Genomic DNA, 6,000 nt, shown 5'->3' with positions numbered 1-6,000 from the left:
TATCATTCAGGGTGATGGTAGGATGCTGCTCAGGGCTATTGTCATACCCACCTGGGCTACATAATCCAAGATCTCCTCCATGTCTTTTTTCATGTAGTCCACAGAAGTACATCTCGGGTCATTCACACCCACATGTACAATAAGAGTCATATCTGTGCCTGTTGTTGAGGGACCTGAGTGCATGTGTTATGTGGTGGATGCCGGCACCTGACAGGCAGCTGACTGTTACTGTCTCCTTTTCAACCTAGTGAGTGGGACATCAGTGTGCCTCACTATTGAGTCACCTATGACTAGTGCGTTGGGCATGCTGTTCTGCCTTAGAGGCTTTGGGTGAGAGGCACACTTGTTTAGGAGAGTTGTGTCTCATTATTAGTGTTGTGGTATGGTGGTAGAGTGCATTTTTACCCTGCTGGTCTCAGCGGTTTGGGTAGACTTATTGAGAGCCTCTGCAAAGATGGATGTGTGGTTTGTGTTTTTATGTATAGGCTGTGCTAGTGTGTGTTCTGGAGGACTGTGTGTTCCATGAGGTGTGGTGCAAGTGCTGACCTTCTCCTCTTGACCAGCTATTCTGGTCTTGGCTGGAGAGTGTGTGGCTTCCAATTTGGATATACAAGTGCATATCTTGCAAGTCTCGAGTGTTGTCAGGTAAGAGGAGAGGGTTGTCTGTGTACATGAGGCAGTTGCTACATTGCCTCAGGATGCCCAAGTTCACCAGGTTAATAGGAGAAAGCACAGAGAACTGACATTTAGACATGCCTGGATGGGTGGGTATTAATAATAAGTACTGGAGCGGTTTCCTTTTAGAACGTTTAGTGCTGGTAGCACTTATGTGCTACAATAATTGCTACAAGAAACCTGGTAAAGTGCTAGATTAATAAGCTAGTAAAAGTGCAGGAAATGAGAAATAGCAAGTCTAAGGGAAAAATTGAAGAGCAGACTTTGGCACCGCTCAGAAGCTAAACAGTCCTGGATACAGCAAATCTGCATCTGGACTAGACTAAGTTAAAGGAAAGGCAGGAAAAAAGCTTAGTGTAAAAATTCTATGTCCACTAATCCATCGGCAAGGGGAATGAAAAACAAGTTTTTAATTATTCAACGATAAATTACTGGCACAATTGGTATATTATTTGAATACAACTAGAGGTCCCTGGTGAGTGAGTATTTCCTTTTGACTGCTGCCCATGAAAACAAGACCAACTTCATACCCAGATATTTGACTTCAGACTTGTTTAGTTAGATAGCTTCTGGGTACTCAGTTGCATTAACCAAAACAACCAAATATTAGAATCCATCGAATCATTTTACCAATGTCAACAATATCCTTGGCAGTATGCTCAAATTGTACCTTTGAGACAGGCACCTGAATCAAAAGAAAATTTTAAACCCTTAATCTAGGGCTGTTTTCTGATGATCAGGGCACTCATTAGCATTTTCAACTTCTTTCATTATAGCCAGTAAATCCTTACTGAAATTCTTGCTCTATTTTTATCTATTCCTGCGAGTCCCCCTATCATATATATGGCTGTATGTAAGCTACACTCATGAAAGAAAGGAGTTTGAGCACCAATAACTGGTGGATTACTTTCTCTCAGTCCATACTTAAAAAAAAAAAAAACAAACAAAAAAAACAGCTTTTCAACTTCACCGTGTAGGCAAGACGTTACAGCCATCAGTACCTTTCTCGTCTCTCCAACTGCTTTCTCACACAGTCTGCTCAAAGTCATGCCTTCTGCATCTTTTTAAAACTCAAATGGATTACCTCATGATTAGTTTGCTGAAATAAAAAGGGTATTGCCCCCTCCACTAGAACAAAGGCACTGAGATCGGAGTGTAAAATTCTCCGAAAGACCATGTTTACTACTATTTACTATCTTTCGGACATAGATTTTTTTTTTCTTTTACTAGCTCCCTTTTTGATCTAATAATGGAATGCATAGAATGTGCGTCTTGCTTTTCATTCAGTTTAAATATCCTCAATGCCCTGTTCAAGGATATCTTGTCAGTATACACTAAACTCCATTCTTACGTTTGTGTTGCTTAAATTTGACCATGGATAAAACTCACCACCCTTTTCCTTACTTTTTGTCCAGATCTTCTGGGAAGTAGAGACCTTTAAGCATAATCTTTCTAGCAGAGTTAAGATTCAATCTAAATTGAATAATATTTTAGAAATTAGTAAATCAGTAATGAAAGAAATAAAATAGAACAGATATAGCTGAAATTGATGCCTTTGGTTATTAAACACCAATATGAATATTCATGCAAATATTTCTACATTCAATTATAAGATACCTTCATAACTTAAGACAATTTAAATACAACCATAAATTATAAAGAAGTTGTAGAAAATAAAAAAATTAAAGTCCAGTAAAGCTCCTGTAATAGAAGGGTTAATCTCTGAAATATATAAGCTTCTCCTCCTAATATTCTATATGTTTTCCTCTCAAAACATGCTTATTGAAATCTACTCTAGTGAAAGATGCCACCCTCATGGAAATGTCTTTAATTTCACCAATATTAAAAGGAATTAATTATCTAAATTGCTCATCTTATAGGCCCATTTCACTTATGAATAAGATTTTTACATCCATCTTTATGACGATCTTTACAGATAGAATAAAAGTACCCATAGGTCAAGTAATATACTTTAGTCAAACAGGTTTTACACAAAGACAAACACAAGATAACATATGTATTTTAACTCTTGAAAATTATTTGAGAAATATTGCTTTATTAGCTAGCTTAGATATTGAAAAAGCTTTTGACTCTCTAAAATGTTTTTTTAATATTAGAATAATTTGATTTTCCTTTAAGTTTAATTTATGAAAAATATTTATAAAAACAAAATTTAGCATATGTAAAATAGGCTCTTTCATATACATCTATAATTAAAGGAAATAAACAAGGTTGTCCTCTTTCTCCCATTTTATTTGCATTAGCTAGTAAAGTTATCATTCTAAAATCAGACAAAAACAAAGGAATAGATATTTTGAATACTTATTCTTTTAAAATTATGTTGTTTCTGATATTTTAACACTTTAATTCATAAAACTATTTTTGAACTGGAATCCATAATAAAACATTTCTGGTCTGCATTTTAAATCAATCTAAATGTAGAATATTAAATAAAAAAAATAAAATGTCCACTTGTGTAAATATCATCATTGGCTTACAGGTTAATGCCACAGAATATTTAGGTACGGAATTACTTTATTCCATAGATGAAATAACTCCGTTGCAGAAATATTAATAAATAAATCTCATCTCTATGGAATTGACTTCTCATCTGAGGGCTTAATATTTTAGGAAAACAACATTTTATTTATATAGCTCATGCTTTTTTCCACAAATATATTAAAATATTAAAATTTCCCTAAATTTTCTTTGGTATCCCACAAACCTAGAATAGCTTTTACATATAACATATGATTTTGTAGTAATGGGGGAAACTCATTTTCCTGATATTGAAAATTACGTAAATGCCTGAATTTTTTTAAATTACATTGGATTGATCCCAACTATAATTTAAATCAGAAAACCTTACATTTAAATTCTCTAGATGAGATAATCAATATATCTAATTTTTTTAAATTCAAATATAATTTGGCATTACTTTTGTAACACGATACAGTATAAATTAGTCATATAGATTCAGAATATTTAATTTTATTAGCATTAAAACTAATTTTCTCCAACACAGATATCAAACTTCAGTTAGAGTCTTATTCCTTTCAACATTACAAAAAATGGTCACAATAAAATTAAATGATCAATTGTCAGAACTTTGGGAGACTAAGGGGTTTGTTGTTGGTATCACTGAATTTCTTTAGGTCTCAAATGTTTAATACACCTCAATTTAAATTCCCAAGATTACATAACTTGAAAGCTAATACAAATGATCTATGTATATCTATTTTAAATTCTTTTTATTAAGAACCTAAACTTTTTTATTTACTTTATGAAATGTTAAATTCCAATTTAATTTCTAAACTACAAAAATATTTATTGAAAACAACAAATGTAAATGTAAATTATTGTAACCATTTTTCTATGCATAATGCATCACAATTTAATTCCTATAATAAATCACAATTACTATATTCTACTGAACATACTTCATGGTCTCAGTTTTGACACATTTTCACCTGGAAATTTCTAAATAAGGCTTCAACTCCGAATAAAATTGTTAAAATAAATGGAAACATCTCATGTTGGAGATATTAACAAGTTTGTAGTGTGGATTGGGTTCATTTATTTTATGAATGCTCTTCCATGTCTTTATTTTGGTCTAAAATAGAATTTTTGCAAGCATTATTTTCTAACAATTTATTTTTATCAAAGTATTTAATATCATTCAATATAAAATAGATACGAGTTGATGAATGTGAATTATTTGGTCCATCATGAATGTTGCAAGAAAAAGCATTACAAAGAAAGACTATCTACTCCATCATTTGAAGTGTTTCGTTAGTTTCTAGAGGAAACAGCACTCAAACAGACTAAAGTAAAATAATTAAGAATTTATTCAAATACATTCTCAAACAACCCTTGTTTTAAAGTGATTTTGCTTATTAATCTATATTTGAATAACATAATTAATGACAGACTTAGTAATGAAAAGTGAGAATTTTGGAGGTTTAGTTTTAATATCCAACAACAGGCATTTGTAAATATTGTACATAGTTTGTATTTGTTTTGTTATGAACACACTAATAGTTATGATTTAAGTTTATTGAATTTGATTGTTACTTACTGAAAAATAAAAAATTTGGTCAACAAAGTAGAAGTATAGGTCTTGACATTTTTGGTTTTCCCAAATTACTTCCTGCATGGAGTTTTGACTTCTCTGTCTTGCAGTAATGTGAGGGAGTATATAAAACTCTTACTACTACACTGTTACATATATAGTTGTACTAAAATCCTCCTGCTATTAATGTCCAACATCCTCCTACTGCTTAAAATTTCCCCATATTGGACCATTCCTCTTGATAGAGATCTCAATTCTACTCCAAACAAATTTTCCTTACTAACAACTGCTATAATGTTTCAGCATGTGTTCCCTTCTCTGCAAATTAAGTAGTAACCCAAGGTCCATCTATAAATTCTATATATTGTCTGCTGGTGGGTTGGTCTATCCTAGGTGCATAGTGAGATTTCTTTTTAAATTTGCAAAATTTCCCCTGGATATGCAGCCATATATATCATACACCTAAGAAAATCAAGGCATGAAGTTAGTGCATTCCAGTCCATGTGTTGAATTATTTGTCACCTCTTTGCTGTACTCTAAACAAAGGTACACTGTCCTCTTATTCTCTCACTGGTTCCTCTCTTCATATGGATAGTGTGGTTTACTGAAGAATTAGTTTCTTCCTCTGGTCTATACACAACTCAAAAAGCAGGAAAAAAAGTTTCCATATCATACCATGCATTTAATTGCATACTACATAACATACGTTTAATCGCATACTACATACCAAGGTAATAACCTTTATTAAACATTGTACCTGAGTAATGTAATATAGGTTCTCACCTCCACTTCTACTGCTTTGTTAGTAAGTTTTTCTTCTTGCATACTAATCTTTTGTAAGTGCAACTACACTAGCCAAATCTAATAGCCATTGCATCTCCTTGTAATTACTTAAAGAGATTACACTTATCCCATCTACATAACAATTACTATCGGCATACTTTATATGGAGAAACATTACTATCCTTAATTGACAATGTAGGCATGTGGCACATTTTACCCATATTTAAAACAGTTATGTAAACAGATACCTTTTGCTCATTTTCAGCATTTACCACTGGTTTCACAACAGGTTTAGTTGGCATTTTTACCACGTCAGAGAAAATTTACAAAGATTCATGCCATAACAGTCAACTTGCAAAACCAAAGGCGAGTCCTTTTGTGTCATTTTGGCAGAGAAACATTCTTAAAGCACTAACTAGTTCAGGGCTGAGAGACACTTCTAACATTTTATTCTTATTTTGAGCCTCAAT

At 32.7% G+C, this 6,000-nt stretch overlaps 1 long non-coding RNA gene across 1 annotated transcript in view; it reads right to left on the bottom strand.

Annotated features, from left to right (window-relative positions):
• Positions 1-2,086: 2,086 nt before the first annotated feature.
• The window catches only part of LOC122788800, a 137,309-nt gene continuing 133,395 nt past the window's right edge, over positions 2,087-6,000 (bottom strand). Inside the window, exon 3 of the long non-coding RNA XR_006362740.1 lies at positions 2,087-2,148. This is a non-coding gene — a long non-coding RNA (uncharacterized LOC122788800). The remainder of the gene's footprint in view (positions 2,149-6,000) is intronic.

Source organism: Protopterus annectens, chromosome 14.part0 (genome assembly GCF_019279795.1).
Source record: "Protopterus annectens isolate FY-2018-M chromosome 14.part0, PAN1.0, whole genome shotgun sequence".
Taxonomy (NCBI): Eukaryota; Metazoa; Chordata; order Ceratodontiformes; family Protopteridae; genus Protopterus; species Protopterus annectens.
Note: the sequence above shows the minus strand (reverse complement) of the source record. Positions and strands in the feature narration are given on the sequence as shown.